The following is a 17,656-nucleotide window of genomic DNA, read 5'->3' on the forward strand; positions in this document are numbered from 1 at the left end:
GTGGTGGTGCATTCCTTTAATCCCAGCACTCAGGAGGCAGAGGTTGGAGGATCACCGTGAGTTCAAGGCCACCCTCAGACTACATAGTGAATTCCACCCTCAGACTATATAGTGAATTCCAGGTCAGCCTGGGCTACAGTGAAACCCTCCCTCGAAAAAATAAAGTGAAATATCCAAAGAGGTCATTTTATTGTTGTTGTTACTGAGGAAGCATTGATTGTTGGTGCCCCATCCTATCACACCCAGAGTAAGTCATTGGGAAACAAGCAAGAAGGCATGAAGGAAGTTTGTGTCTACTCAGTTCAGCTTAGGCATCTGCCTCCACTGGCAAGAACAATGGAATCTCACAGTACAAGCAGAGTGAGTTTTAGAAGGGTGAAAAAGAAGTAGAATAACTGTCAATTCTCAATTCTTCCCCAATGGAACAAAATAGGATATATGAATGGAAAGCCATGATACAAAAACTTAGATTCACGTAATTATCCTATACATTTTTAATATTATATTTTTATTTATTTATTTGAGAGAGAGAGAAAGAGGCAGAGAGAGGATGGGAACACGAGGGCATCCAACCACTGCAAATGAGCCCCAGACACATGCACCACATTGTGCACCTGGCTTACATGGGTTCTGGGGACTCAAACCTGGGTTCTTTGGCTTTGCAGGCAAGTGCCTTAACCACTAAGCAATTTTCCAGCCCTATATTATGATTTTTGAGAAAATAAAAAGCACCAACACATTTCAGCTAGCTCCAAACATTTTTTTTCAAATCTCATTACTAGAATCTCCATTACGTTGCTTTCTTCTACATTGTGCTGACGTTTTAATTCCAATGAAAATCCTTATAATACAAAAATTTCTGAATTTTATAGTCTCTTCTTTGTTCTCCTAAAAATTTTTCAACTAATTTTATCTACATAAAAATGCTTTCAACCCAAATGATAGTAAACCATGAAGGAGATAAATCGCCTATAAAAAACAGTGGGCTCAGCCACAGAGGGCCATGAACTACCAACTGCACATCAAAAGCAAGCTGCGTTTCCAAAAGCTAAGAGCATCCTGGATGGATCATCATCCAATCTTCAAGTACATTTTGGCTGATGTAAGGATGTAAGGACATGTTGAGCAAAGCACCTTACTTTTAATTAATGAATGTATATTTGTGGTGCTTGATATCTGAGATAACTAACAATGAAGTCAATACAGACCTTAGGGTAGGCAGAGACCTTCTCATTAAGCATCTTGAGCATTTTAGAGAGCTGCCTAAGCAGTGAGGAGAAAACTGTTCTTCACTAATTACACAGATTTTTTTCGTGTATGTGTGTGTGTGTGTTGGTGGTGCTGTATGTGTATGTGCCTTCACATTGTCCCATGCCCTCACTTACAGTGGCCAGAGTGAAAAGTTGGGTGCCTTCCTCCATGGTTCTTCTGCCCATTCTTGTTTAAGCTGGGGTCTCTTACAGATCCTGGAGCATGCCAGGTTTGGTTTTGTTTTGTTTTGTTTTGTTTTGTTTTGTTTTGTTTTGTTTTGTTTTGTTTTGTTTTGTTTGGGGTCCTGCTTTGTTTCATGAGCTCTGGTGATTCCTGTGCCTCTGCTACCTTATGGGACTGGAGTTATAGGTATGCATGGCCACACCCAGCTGCTTAATGTTTGTTTGGAGGTTTGAACTCACACAGTCTCAGAGACCCTCAGGGCCTCATGTTTGTACAAAAAGTGTACTTAACCACTGAATCATCTTTGCAGGCCATGAACATTAATGTCATCAAAATATAAAGCTAGATATATCAACACACTCCATTATCCCAGCACTTAGGAGGCTGAGACTGAAACAGGATTGTCACAAGCTCAAGGACAGCATTGGCTACATAGCAACACCCTGTCTCCAAATACAAATTAACTAGAAAGTCACTTCCTCCAGGAAAAGCATAACTATCTATGCTCATTTCTTTCCAAAACAAATTCATCTTCATATGTTTTTATCTGTGCTACATGTGTCTTGTCTCTCAGCTTGCACATGTCCTAATTGTAAGCCAACAAAAGGAAGAGACGCCATCTAGGCTAACTTACTGTGAACATTTACTGAGCATCCACTTTGACTTTGTGCCACATAACATGCTAACATGTGAATTAATTCACTCTTTCCTCACACCACCAAATGAGGTACTCTACCAGCTACAGTTCAAAACCTTAGTAAGTAGCCAAAACATCCAAAGCCCACCCCTTGTTCTATGTTCTCTCTGCCATCAGTATAATGGCTAATAGTGGTCTGTGCCCTGTGGAAAGAAAAAGTGTCAAGAGTCATTGAAAGCTTGTATAAAAAGAATTTGTTCTACTATATAGAGCGATAGGTCCCAAGCAAGAGTGACTCTTTCCCCCAAGGGGACATTTGGCAATGTCTGGAGATATTCCGGGTTGTCATAATTGGGAACAAGGTACTTCTGGCAATTTAGTAAGTCAGGACCAGAGATGCTACCAAGCATTTTAAATTATACTGGGTGTCACCTACACAAGGAATTACCTAGCCCAAAAATGTCAGTAGTGCCAAAGTTGAAAAAGCTTTCTATAAAGGATGACTGCAAAAATTAATACTTAATCTAGAATGTTAAGTTCTAAGAACACAAAGGCTTTATCTTACTCACAGTAGAATCCACAGACCAAGTCCATTATATGGTGTATAACAAGAACTCAGGGCTGGAGAAATGGCCCAGCAGTTAAGGTGCTTGCCTAAGGATGCAGGTTCTATTCCCCAGAGTTCATGTAAGCCAGATGCACAATATGATGCATACATCTGGGATTCATTTGTAATGGCTAGAGGCCCTGATGGGCCATTCTCTCTTTCCCTCTCCCTCCCCCTCTCTAATAAATAAGTAAAAATAAAATATTTGAAAAAGAACTGAGAAAACATTCTTTACATTAATGCATATGGTAAGATATGGGGATGAGGAGATGGTTCAGTCAGGAAAGTGCTTACTATACAAGCCTTGGGACCTAAATTCAGACTCCCAGCACCCACATAAAAGGTTGCTGTGGCATCACATAACTGTGATCCCAGTGCTAGGAGGCACAGACAGGTGATCCCTATGACTTGCTGGCTAGCTACTCTAGCTGAACCAGTGAGCTCCAAGTTCAATGAGAGACTGTCTCAACAAACAAGGTGCAGCCCATGACTGGCGGGGGGGAGGTTATAAGGCCTAGGAGGGAACTTACTTATCTAAATGGATATATTATGTCCATCCAGATTACCCTCCAAATATTTATGTCTGTATGGTAGTTCTGTCCTCACTTTTGTTTAGAGAAGTTTCTCTTTTAAGATGGCAGTAATTGCCAGAGAGTCTTAAAACCTGTCAAAGTGCTGAGAAGAAATGACAACTGAGTGCTCAGCACTAAATGTGACATCTCTATCACACCCTCCAAGGCTAAGCAACAGTTGCAGAAGAGGTGGACAAAAGAATGCAAGAGCCCAATGATGGGGAAGAGTGCTTTGGAATGCTATCTTTCAGGCTCACATGGTCATTGCATTCAAATTTCACAGTGGATATTGTTTCTTGCACAAATCATGCATAATACTAGGCCTATCAACATGTTGTTATGGATGATAAGGGGAGGGAAAAGACATCAAAAGAGGAGAGGTAATAGTTGGAAAGAAGATGCGGTTCTTTGGCGAGGAAAGGGAAGGAAGAAAAGGAGAGTGGTAGGAGGGGATTATGTAAATTTTAATAATAAAATTTTCCACAGCTAAAAGACTATTAAACATTTACAAAATAATGTGGAGAACAATTGAGGAATATTGACCTCTAGCTTCCACATGCTCATAAATGCACCCATCCATGCATACATACCTGCACACACACACATACAAACATGCATACACATGCATGCTAAAAATGAAGTTCAAGTAAAATACTCAAGTTTTAAGAAATTACATCCAATTGAGCACAAAAAGACCATGCAGAACACAGTATATGAGGTGGAATGTAAAAGGCCATTCAGGTTTCAGCACAGAAATGGGTGTGAAAAAATCATGTGATACCCAGGGAACAACCTGAGAAGAACACTGTGAATGGTTATGAGCAATCCAATTAGGGTGGTGTAAGGTCTAGGCAGAAAAGTGATGAAAAAACTTGGAAAAGAAGATTGTGCTTGTGTTTGTAATAAAGACCTGAGCAAGGCATTCACATTGAATTTGATGTATAATGAGGATCTGGCTCCAACTAAACTTAGCTGTGATTAATTTAAGAGGAAAATCAGAAGGAATTGGACTAGAAAGAGAAATAAGAGGCAGGCTGAGAATAAGCCAAAAGTGATTACTAGGGTTTGAGTCTACATAGAAGAAGTAAACTCAGATTGGAAGATCTGAGGATAGGAGGATTAACACTTTATTTTCAATTATCATAGGGTGCAGATAATGGATGTGAAATGGCTGTTGAGCATTTCAGGGCACAGAATAGAAAGGAAGGCTAACACAAGATGTGCAAGATCCTATATATTGGTGATAGCTCATGTGGAAATCAAGCAGGGAAAGGACAGACTAGAGGCCCAAGGTCAGAATTTGGGAGAACTCCTTTACTCATGTGACAAGAGGAGGAAGGGAAGCAAACAAAGAAATCAGAAGGCTAAGAGAATCATAAAGGTAAGAGAATCAAAGCAGGGCTATGCTGGAGAACAAGAGGTGAGGGATGAAGAAGAGAGGTAGTCAGGCTCTGTGAGGTGCTACTGAAAATCTCGGGAAAATGGAATCTAAAAAGAAACCAATGGCCATGCAAATTAAGACACAGATGATGGGCTGCAGAAATGGCTTAGCAGTTAAGCTCCTTGCTTGCAAAGCTAAGAATGCATGTTCGAAGCTCCAGGTCCCACATAAGCCAGACGCTAAGTGACACAAGCATGCACTGCTGCACATGTCCCACAAGGTGGGCACACAGATCTGGAGTTTGTTCACAGTGGCTGAAAGGCCCTGGTGTACCTATCCCCCCTCCCTTTCCCTCTCTCTCTTTCTTCCTCTCTCTCTCCCTCTCCCTCTTTCATTCTCTCTGCTGCTTTCTCTGTGTCTGTCTCTCTCTCAAATAATAACAACAACAATAATAATAATAAAGACACAAATGATGGTCCTTGAGTCATCAGTATATGGAACACGATCAGGACAAATTGCAAGAGTTCAAAGAAGTTCATGAGAAAGCGGTAAAGCTTGTTATCACATTGTACTATTGAGTGTCCTTCAAAGAAACTGAGTCAAGAGAAAGTGAAGAAGAGTCACTGTGGGAATCTGCTCATACTTTCGCTGAGACAGAGAAGTTCTACAATCTGCTGTCCACCAACCATAGAACAGAAGAGTTGGTACTGTAATTCAGTCCAAGACTTCGAAGTATAGAAGTGGGTGGAATGATTCCTACTCCAAGGTGGGTGTGATGGGGTCAGTACCAGAATCCAAGGGCTTGAGAGGCAGCAGTTCCAATGTCTGAAAGCAAAAGAACATGAATTTAATAGCTTCAGAGGAGAAACAACTCCGTTTCTCAACCATCTGGGGCCTCAACAGATTGGATGGTACCTTTCCACATTGATGAATTGATGGATTGAAGAGATGCCACCTCTGGGCATCCCTTAGCCAGTGAAGTTCACATGTAAAATGACCTATTACAAATGCAGATATTAGAGTAGTTATTTAATACACACATTCTTCACCTTTCTTCTCTTTGGCATTAATACTCCATGAAAAATGTTGCAGGGGTCCATCACAAGATAATATACTGGGGAAAACAAAGATCACCTTAAGAATCAACATCTAAAGTGTGAACTGGTTACCTTCCAAATATTATGTAATATGTACTCAAAAGTCCTTCTACGGGGCTGGAGAGATGGCTTAGCGGTTAAGCGCTTGCCTGTGAAGCCTAAGGACCCCGGTTCGAGGCTCGGTTCCCCAGGTCCCATGTTAGCCAGATGCACAAGGGGGCGCACACGTCTGGAGTTCGTTTGCAGAGGCTGGAAGCCCTGGCGTGCCCATTCTCTCTCTCCCTCTATCTGTCTTTCTCTCTGTGTCTGTTGCTCTCAAATAAATAAATAAATAATTAAAATATTCATTAAAAGAAAAAAGTCCTTCTATGGCTGGAGAGATGGCTTAGCAGTTAAGCGCTTACCTGTGAAGCCTAAGGACCCTGGTTGGAGACTCAATTCCCCAGGACCCACATTAGCCAGATGCACAAGGGGGCGCATGCGTCTGGAGTTCGGTTTGTAGTGGTTGGAGGCTCTGGTGCACCCATTCTCTCTCTGTCTCTTATCTGCCTCTTTCTCTCTCTGACTGTTGCTCTCAAATAAATAAATAAATAACAAACAACAAAAAAAGTCCTTCTATAGGAAAAAAGTTACAAATGATACCTAAATTTCTAGCCAGTTATTTTATGTGTTTATATTTATTTATTTATTTATTTATTTATTTATTTATTTATTTATTTTGGTATTTTGAGGTAGGGTCTTGCTCTAGCTCAGGTTGACCTAGGATTCACTATGTAGTCTCAGGGAGGCCTCAAACTCAAAGCAATCCTCCTGCCTCTGCCTACCAAGTGCTTGAATTAAATGCATGCACCACCATGTACCACTTTTTTGTTAATTTGTTCTTTTTAAACTTTTTATTGGCAACTTCTGTACATATACACAATGTACCCTGCTCATAATCCTTTCCCAACACCCTCCTTTATCTTGCCTCCCATATCTTCCCTACACTAAATCCCTTCTTCTTTCCAACTGGTCCCCTCTTCTACTTTGATGTCATCATTTTTCCACTCATATTTTTATGCCCTCATATTTCAGGTCTTGTATAGCCACTGTGAAACCATGAGTGTAATGGCCAGATGCATAAAGTAGTACATGTAACTAGAGTTTGCTTGCAGTGGCAAGAAGCCCTAGTGTATCTGTTCTCGTTCTCGTTCCCTCTCTCTCTCTCTCTTTCTCTCCTTTAGGAAGAGCTGGAGAGATAGTTAAGTGAGTTGTTAAAGTACGTGTTTGTAAAGCCTGACAGCCTAGGGTTAATTCCCCATACCCACGTAAAGACAGATGCACAAAGCAGTGCATGTATCTGAAGTTTGTTTACAGTGGCAAGAAGCCCTAGTGTACCCATTCTCATTCTCTCTCCCACACCTCTCTTGCTTTAACTTTCTCAATCCTTGCAAGTAAATAAAAATATTTTTATAATAAATAAATAATTTGAAATAAATTTACATTAGAAACCCACCCTCAATCTTGGTATAACGGAAATCTTTCATTGTATTTACCTAAGAGAATGATAATAAAACCTAGTATCTTTCCTGGATATTAATGAGGCCAAAAGAGATATCTTGTTATGAATCTTAATGAGTATTCCATCCCCAGTATTGTTCCTCCGAGTTTTATGTAGTCAGTCACAAATTAAATATCATCATAAGTTAGAGAAAGCTTATAACATATACACATGAACACACTTATACATACTCGCTGGTATTGATTCATTCATTATGTAATGGCTAATGATTTGTTCCTATTCAATCTTGAAAGCCAGCTGACCAGAAAAGGATCTGGCCTTCTACAAAGCTTAATGACTATCAGACTAGTACTTAACATAATGTTTTCTGGTCAAACACAGGCTTAAACCGCAGATTAACACGATGCCATTGGTAGAAGTCCTGCATTTCCAATCTTGGAGTCTCATGTGGTGCACTGTGTTGCTGCCTGTCACAGCAGAGAATTGCAGCCCTTTGGATGAGCAGGGCTGATATCACCCCAAACACAACACTGAGTTTTCAGGAAAGGACTGGAGCCAAGGTTCTGCCACTCAGTAATGCTTTTGTGTCCTGGGAAGAGGATGATGCTCATCTAATCACATAGTTTAAAAGGGCCATCGCCTAAGGGTCAGGAACCCTTTCCTGGAGTCTAACATCTGTACTTGCTAGATCTCTCTGTGCAATGCCCGACAATGCAATGAGTGACAGGGGAACTGTTACTGCTCACTTCTCCATGAGTGCTCCCCATAAACATGGCTCCAGTAGGCCTGGTGCATGTGCTGCTTGGCCATTTGCCCTTGAAGCACAAGTACCAACAATAAATCAGGCACTGGAGACTCAGAAGTAAACAAAACAGAAATCCCTGCCCTCCAGCTTATATTCTCCTGGGATGAGAGAGAGCCAATAAACAAATAAATGGATAATGTACCAAGTGGTGATGAGTGATGAAAGGAATAATAAAACAGTGGAAAGAAATAGAGTGATTGTGGGGTACACCAGGGAGTCAGCATCAATCGCCATTTTAAGGTGAAATCTGAGCAGTGACCTGAAGGAAGCAAGGGATTTAGCTGTGTGTGGGTGTGTGGGCATGGGTGTGTGGGGGGCGGGGGGGCAGAGGGTGGGTGGGTGTGTATGTGCGGATGTGGGTGGTGGGAGAGTGGATATGTGAATGTGGGGGGGGTGTGAGTGTGGGTGTGTGGTTATGTCTGTGGGGGGGTTGAATGTGTGTGGGCATGTGTGTATGGAGGTGGGGGTGTGTGTGAGCAGGTGGGGGGGTGGGCAGGGGTGGGTGTGTGTGTGTGTGTGTGTAGGAGAGAGAACTCTTGGCAACAAGAGCTGCATTCAAAGACTCTGAGGCAGAAAAATACTCAGGTGGTTAGGGATACACTCATACCCATCCTGTCTAGAGACTGAAAATACAGAAGAGAGTTAGATGTTGTCCAGACCACCCAAAGGCTTTGGATTTGACCTTGATTCAGATTGCTAGAAGGAGCTACTGCAATTTCCAGAAAAAAATTCTTTGGGCTTCCTATGAAGAGATGTGGTAAGAAGAGATAACATACAAAATGAATGAGCAAGAAGTAGCTACAAGTTAGTGGCGATAATTTCAGCAAGAAATTTGGTGACTTAGAGAAGGAATGTTGGTACTAAAGCATCATGAAAACTTAGATTTGTGAATAGGTTCCTACATAGAGTTAATGGTATCCACTAATCTGACATGAGGTATAAAAAAGAGAGGTTAAGAACAATGCAATTGTTATATTTTGGGATTGCTTTTTAACAAGATGTTTAAAAAAGTATTTTATTTTTACTTATTTGAAAGAAAGGGAGAGAAAGAATATGGGCATACCAGGGCCTCTACCACTGGAAACAAACTCCAAATGCATGCGCTACTTTGTACATTTGGCTTACGTGGGTCCTGAGGAATTGAACCTGGGTCCTTTGGCTTTAAAGGTAAGTACCTTAACCACTAAGCAATCGCTCCAGCCATTTTTGGTTGTTTTGTTGCTGGTTCTTCTTCAAACAACTAGAACCATTTAGCAACACAGGGACATATAGAAGTATCAGCTTGGTGAACATGGATTGAATTCAGGTTGAAACATGTTAAGTTTGAATTTTCTTTTAGGTCAAGAAAAGATGTAAAATAGAAAATTGCATATGAGCCTGGCATTAGAAGAAAGCATCTGGGCTTCAGAGTAAACCTTGAGAGCCACCAGCATGCAGAGAGCACAAACGAGATCACTTAGGGCCATGATGCATAAAATGTGGTCTGGGGTATCCATGGGCCTCCAAGGTCCTTTCATGAGGCCCACAATGTCAACACTGTTTGTATTCTAACATCATGATACCATTTGCCTTTCTTCTCATATCCTCTCACAATTGCACAGTGAGGTTTTCTAGGGATGATAGAAGATGTGTTATGGCAACAGCTTGGTGCAGAGGCAGATCTGAGAGTCCAGCTGTCTGCTATTAGCCTATATATTAGAGAGATATGAGAAAATATAGCTGGGTGTGGTGGTGCACACCTTTAACACTAGCACCCGAGAGGCAGAGGTAGGAGGATTGCCATGAGTTGGAGGCCACCCTGAGACTGCAGAGTGAATTCCAGGTCAGCTTGGGCTAGAGTGAGACCCTACCTCAAAAAAGAAAGAAAGAGAGAGATGAGAAAATATAAATGCTATCATTCTTCTCACTATTTTTGTAAAAAAAAAAAAAAGGTATTCTTCATTGCAACATGTTATCCATGGCAATATGGCACAGATTTGTTATTTTAAAATAAGTTAATATATGTTTTAAAGTACCCAGTTTCAACTTCTAATATAGTCATTATCCGTAGAGAAAACTGACATGTGTAATATTCCTCAGGATTGTTGCTTAAGCTTAAGAGTGTGTAAAGTCTAAGACCAGAGTCTGAGAACTGATGATCTAGAGGGTAAATACAGGTGGGAAAGAAAGCAAGCCTTTAAAAAAATGAACAGAGGTGAGCGAGGAGGGAAAAAAAAAACACATCAGGGAGGGGTGAGGAGGAGCCACCAGTGCTCTAGGAACTAACCAGGGGAATTTCCCAGAGAGCACGTGAGAAATCTTTCAAGATGAGAGCTCTGAACTGTATCATATCTGCATAGGCGCTGAATAAAATGAAAACTGACTTTGGGATTTGACAACACAGAGGTCAACAGTAACCTTGATAAGATCATTTTGTCAGAGTGGTAAAGAGCAAAACCCGCTGAGAGAGAATTTCAGAGGGAATGAAGAACAAATGGAGAGGAAAGGATAACAAATATTTATTGCATTTTGTGTTTTTTTAAAAAAACGTTTTATTAATTATTTGAGAAAGAAAGAGATAGAGAATGGTTGCACCAGGGCCTTTAGCCATTGTAAACTCCAGATACATGCACCACCTTGTACATCTGGCTTATGTAGGTGCTGGAGAATTGTACCTGGGTCATGAGGCTTAGCACGCAAGTGCCTTAACTGCTAAGCCATCACTCCAGCATGCATTTAGTTTTAAAGGAAAGCAGAAACACAAGGTGGTGTCTGTGGTGGCTTGAATGTAAAATGTTACCCATAGCCTCAAATGTCTGTTGTTAAAGGTCCTTCTTACTACCCAGGTGGTAGAGCCTTTGGGAGGTGGAAACTTGCTAGAGGAGGTGGGAATCTGGGGTGGGCCATGGGATTGAGTTGCCTACTGTGTGCTCAGAACTAGCTCACTCAGGCTTCTCTCTCTCTCTCTCTCTCTCTCTCTCTCTCTCTCTCTCTCTCTCTCTCTCTCTTTCTCTGCTGCTGCTGCTGATAATGATGATGGTGATGAAGATATGAGCTAGTTACCATGTGTGGTAGTTGGAATGTATGTCTTCCATTGACTCAGGTGTTAAAATTAAACTTGTAACTTGGATTTCCTGCTGCCTTGCTGGAGGAGGTGTCACTGGGGGGTATCCTGGGGTTCAGCCCACAGGTGTGTTTGAGGCGAGTCTGAATTTTAGGCCAAAGGAGTACAGAAAGGTGTGAGCTCTGGGGGTCCTGCTTGTTGCAGATTTATGCTTGCGTTGTTGGTGCTGCTGGCTGGTGGAAGTGTCTCTCTCTGCTTGGATTTATGAAAGGGAGCCAGCTTTTCCAACACTGAAGGAACTTCCTCTTGGATCTGTAAGCTGAAATAAATCCTGTTCCTCCCATAAACCATGTCTGGTTTGGAAGTTCATCCCAGCAATGTAAAGCTATCTATGATACCATGCTTTTTCCAATGTGATACTTCCCCTCAAAACTGTGATCCTCAAATAAACTCTTTTTATCACATAAGCTGCTTCTGGTCCCATATTTTGTCCCAGCAATGAGAAGGTAACATCTATGCTATCCAAATACAATGCACCATCAGAAGAGGATGCTGGTTCTCCAGATGAAGACTATCCTAGTACATGTATATATTAGCATGAATTGTTCTAAAACAAAGGGCAATTTACCATGCAAGAGAAAGTCATGTAATAGAAACCATGTCTTTGAGTAAGCTAATGCACTAAAAAATAAATTGTTAGTAATTTTACTATTATGGGCCAGAAATGAAGAGCATTTACTTACCAGTGGGATTCAGTTGGTAGGTATGGGAATAGAAATGTATAGAAACTTCTTCAAATTGCTTCTATTTTCTAAGTATAAGGTTATCTGCTTAGAAGAGAGAGGTAATGTTGAACATTGAGTAGGAGGTATTAAAAACACACATTGGGGTTGGAGAGATTGTTCACTGGTTAAGGTGCTTGCTTGCAAAGCCTAATGACCTGGGTTCAATTTCCCATTACCCATGTAAAGCCAGATGCACAAAGTGGCACACTCATCTAGAGTTTGTTTGCAGTGACTGGAGGCTCTGCTGTGCCCACTCTCTCTGTCTCTCTTCTCTCTTTCTCTCTCCTTGCAAATAAATAAATAAAAATATTTTTAAACACACATAGAAAAGCAAGAGAACTAGTTGGATGTGGTGAAATAAGGAGGCAGAAGTAGGCAGATCATAAACTCAAGGTTTGCCTGGCTATGGAGTTCAAGGCCAACCTGGGCAACTAAGTGAGATCCTGCCTCAGAAATCAGAAGTGAGAGCTAGAGAGATAGCTTAGTGGTTAAGTGCTTGCTTGTGAAGCCTAAGGACCCGGGTTCAAGGTCTATTCCCCAGGACCCACATAAGCCAGATGCACAAGGTGGTGTATGCATTTGGAGTTTGAATAGTGTGGCCATTCCCTCTCTCCCTCTCTCTCTCTCTCTCTCTCTCTCTCTCCCTTTTCTCTCTCTGTTGCTCTCAGATAAATAATTAACAATAAAAAACAAAAATCAGGAGTGAAAATGGCTGGGAATCTAACTGGTGGTAGTGCTTGCCTAGCAAATATGAGGCCTGGCTTCAATACCCAGTACCATAAAAAGACAAAGGGTGGGAGAAGTAGCTAGGAAAATGTAGTAAGACCCCAGATTAACACTAAGAGTGTAGCAGTTATGATTTGCAGTAAGATCATGTGTGTGTGTGTCTGTATGTGTGCATGTGTCTCTGGATATGCCTGTGTGTATGGCTGTTCATCTGTGTGCATCTTTTTCTGTACCCATGTTTCCTTCAATTCCTACTTAACTAGCAATAGTTAATGGTGACCATATATCTCAAGTCTTTAACCTGGTTGGCTCTGAGATTACTTGGGACCTATTGTGGCATATATTTTATAGTTCTCCCCTCTCTTTGTTCTTCATTATTTTAAAGCAACCTGAATTTTGCTCTAGGAAAATGAATGGCCACATTTGGATATAATCACTCAAGCAGTAAAACTCTCTCGTCTTGAACAATTGACTTGATGAGGAAAGAATCTAAGTACAATAACAAGCACCCAGTGAATCCTGAATAGGATAAAATGTTAATGTTCCTGTTTAACTAGGACGTCTCCTTCTCCCATACATACCACCACTAAGTCAAAAGACATGAACAAAAACAAGGCATCATCAATAGTATCATCATAGACCATTATGCCCTAGCTTAGCCACTTGTTCTGTCTTCTGGGTGCCGTGCACAGCAATGATGGTAATTAGAACCACAAAGGTCATATCTATATTCTCTCAGCTTCCAGCGCCTAGTTTATTACCATAATTGACAGCTTTTGCCAGAAGCACACTTGTTAAGAGCAATCTGAATGCTGCAATGCCCATGTGTAAGAGAAAGAAAATGTGTCTATAATCTTTCTTCATCTCCCCATTGCCAACAATGATTAGCCATTTGAGCTTTGTCAAAATCATGTGGAATCTAGGCCTAATAAAAACCTTCACATCGCAGTGTGAGAGGTAATCAGGGCTTCATCTGCTTGAAACACAAACATAATCTGAAGGTCTCTTGTCAGAGAAGGTGGTATGATCTCTGCACATTGTTCTAGTCAGGAATGTGAAACGGTCTGGGTTAAATGTTGGAGATGAGATCATAATATTGTTTCTAAGTGAAAAACAAATCTCTTTTCAAAATTATTAAGGGTATGGCTTATGATCCTTTGTCCAGTGCGTCTGGCTGTTCCTGCAGCTCCTTGGGATGTTGTATCCTGCTCTACACTTCCCCTCTTCAACCCACTCAGTTATATACCAAGTTCTCAAAATGACAAGCCCTATATGATGCTGTTTCTATGAAGTCACTAGCAAATCAAAATGCATGGAGACAAAGTTGGGAGAGCTTGTATGGAATGGGTTCAGAGTTTCAGTGTGAGAAGATGAAAACCTTCTGGAGATGGCTGGTAGGTTATGGGCTCATGACAATGTAAATTCACTCAATGCTATGGAACCATATGCTTAAAACATGGTTAGGATGATAAGCTTTGCGCTACATGCATTTTACCAATATTCTAAAAAGGACAGATGGCATTCAACATTTCTACTCAGTTAGAAACCACCATTATCTGGGGTGTAGTGAGTCCTAGTCAGGGTTATTCCTACCATGAGTCTTTCCTGCTCAGGGTAAAAGGTAATGTCATCTGCCTTGCTGTTCTAGCTGAGGCTCCACATCAATACACCACATTCCACTTGGGATTGAACAACTACATGAAGCCAGATTGTAGCAACCTCCATCTCCTCATGAAAATGGCAACTTTTATAGAAAATAGTAGTGGAGTCCCCAGCACTTAAGGACCTATGTGAGAGATGTGGGTACCAGAAGTAGAGATATTGATGTCAAACAGTATAAGTGATGGTGTGTTTTGTAGTTGTGGCTCACTGCATAATTTCCAAGTCCAGCTCTTGCCATCCTAGGAATTCCAGAGCTATGACAATTTTTACTAGTTATTTCAAAATACTATTCATAATTCATTTGAAGATAAAATCAATTTAGAGCATAACCAGCAATTTAAAATGAACCAATAGGGCTGGAGAGATGGCTTAGCGGTTAAGCAATTGTCTGTGAAGCCTAAGGACCCCGGTTCGAGGCTCCGTTCCCCAGGTCCCACGTTAGCCAGATGCACAAGGGGGCGCACGCGTCTGGAGTTCGTTTGCAGAGGCTGGAAGCCCTGGCGCGCCCATTCTCTCTCTCCCTCTATCTGTCTTTCTCTCTGTGTCTGTTGCTCTCAAATAAATAAATAAATAATTTTAATTAAAAATAAATAAATAAAATGAAACAATAAAAAAAAACATAGGGCTGGAGAGATAGCTTAGCGGTTAAGCGCTTGCCTGTGAAGCCTAAGGACCCCGGCTCAAGGCTCGGTTCCCCAGGTCCCACGTTCGCCAGATACAAAAGGGGGCGCACTCGTCTGGAATTCGTTTGCAGAGGCTGGAAGCCCTGGCACACCCATTCTCTCTCTTCCTCTATCTGTCTTTCTCTCTGTGTCTGTCACTCTCAAATAAATAAATAAATAAAATTTTAAAAAATAAAATAAGGGGCTGAAGAGATGTCTTAGTGGTTAAGGTACTTTTCTGCAAAGCCTAAGGACCCAGGTTCGATTCTCCAGGCCCCACATAAGCCTGATGAACATGGTGCATGCATCTGGAGTTCATTTACAGTGGCTAGAGGCCCTGATGTGCCCATTCTCACTCTCTCTCTCTCTCTCTCTCTCTCTCCCTCTGTCTCTAATAAATAAATAAAATACATCTTTAAAAAATTAAATAACTAAGCTGGGCGTGGTGGCGCACGCCTTTAATCCCAGCACTCGGGAGGCAGAGGTAGGAGGATCGCTGAGAGTTCGAGCCCACCCTGAGACTACAGAGTGAATTTCAGGTCAGCCTGAGCCAGAGTGAGACCCTACCTTGAAAAACCAAAAAAAAAAAAAAAAAAAAAAATTAAATAACTAAAATAAAATAAAATAAACATATAAATCTCATAAAATAAGGAAATTTTGTTCATATACATATGAAAACATATAGGTGTATATAAAAGTCACAATATGTTTCTTACTAAGGTTGTTAACAAAGATTCCTTTTAATAATCCCTCTTAGACAATAGACACCAACAGCATAAAATGTAGGGGACCCTGCAGAGTACAAAATCAACAAGCCAGACAAGAAGTGCATACTTGTGCAATAGCAGCACACAGCCTCTGAGGGTATTCAACTCTCCTCTGATTGGACATAAGGTCTGCTCAATGGGAGAGAACTACATCTGGTACTGGAAACCAAGACAGAGTCCCATAGTCAGTAAACTCAAAGTTCAGAGAGAAGCCCCCACTGCTCTCTGGAGAAGAAGATTAGGCTTTCACACCAAAAAGCTTCCAAATAACTTTGCATACACCCTTTAACTCAAGTTGCTTTCACGGTTGTTTGGAGAATCTGTTTTATTTTACGGAAGACAAGGAAAACAGAGAACCAAGATCCATGTAAACAACGAGAAGACAGCTGACTGCCCACCACGAGATGAGCCACCCATATATATACCAGGCCAGGAAAAACTGCAGAGGAGGTGACAACATGAATACTGTTCTTACTGTTAGCCTGACAGCAGCTCCAGAGAGATGGTTACAGACACAGTGATCAATTACAATCCATCAAAGCAGAAATCCAAAGGCTACACAGAGCTCAACACTAAATCAGACTGCCAATAGACTTGTTGTAGCTCAGGGAGCACTGTCGAAGAGGTGACAGAAAGATTGTAAGGCCCACAGAATAGGTTGGAGTACCCTGTGGCATGGTTCTCCTGCTACCCCACAGGGACTGACTGAGGTCTTCATAACCACGCGGTGAATACCATAACCCACTGAGGAGGGTTCCTGGGAAATGTGATCAGAAGCAAGGGGATAAAATAGCATAACCTGTTATAATATATAGAAAATAAAATATTTTTTAAATCCCCTTTTTAACTTTAACCAGTTAAAATACATTCTGTTGTCTGCAACTAAGAACTTATACAGATACTGATCCTAGTGGGAGCTGAAAAAGGTTATAGTCTCCTCATTCTCACCCCCTTCCATCATTCCCCAAACCCTGATAATTTATCATCTAAGACTATTCAGTTAATCACTATCTCATGTGATAGAGAATGTGAACTCATTCCTAATTCCTATTACACATGTCACAGTCTATTCAAAGGACAACCAAGAAGAAATCTTGCATAAAACTAAAATGCTATAGTTTGTAGCAATAATTATGTCAGTGATGTTAGTCATACTTGCCTTGTTTTTTTAAATCAATTTGTATGAAGATGAAATTGAAGTCTATGATCACCAATTTCTGATATAGTAAAATTTTTTTTAAATATTTATTTATTTATTTTAATTAATTTATTTATTTTAGAGAGAGAGAAAGGCAGAAAAAGAGAGAATGGGTTCACCAAGGCCTCTAGCCACTGCAATGAACAAACTCCAGACACATGTGCCACCCTATGCATCCGGCTTTATGTGGGCACTGGGAATTGAACCAGGGTCCTTAAACTTTGTCAGCAAGAGCCTTAATCACTGAGTCATCTCTCCATCATTGTCTTTTAAAATTTTATTTCGTTATTATTTATTTGAAAGCACAGAGAAAGAGAATGGGTGCACCAAGGCCTCTTGCCACTGTGAGTGAACTACATATGTATACACCACTTCTCTGTCTCCCTTGTGGGTTCTCAACTCCCCTGTGAATGAAGCTAAGGTGGCTTCTTCATGCATCTGTCCTTATTGGGCTTTTCATCTGACCTTCTTGTTGGCCAGTTTAACTGAATGTGAAATATGTTTCTAGATTCATCTATATAAGTCACTCAAGCATGTCACTGGTCATATGAACAAACACAATGCCATACAATATCTATCAAAATTATAAAATACTTAGATTTTCCTTTAATTAAGCCAAGTGAGAAAAATTTTGTTCCTTGAATGTACAGACTTGTCCCCTTATTAAATTACTTTGTTTATAAGTAGGCGTCTTCCACATTAGGAATGTATTGCCCTTGGTTCCATTTTATTACCTTATGTAGTCTTTTCATTTTTTTCTCATTCATTCTTTTATGCTA

The sequence above is a fragment of the Jaculus jaculus genome, chromosome 2 (genome assembly GCF_020740685.1).
Source record: "Jaculus jaculus isolate mJacJac1 chromosome 2, mJacJac1.mat.Y.cur, whole genome shotgun sequence".
Taxonomy (NCBI): Eukaryota; Metazoa; Chordata; class Mammalia; order Rodentia; family Dipodidae; genus Jaculus; species Jaculus jaculus.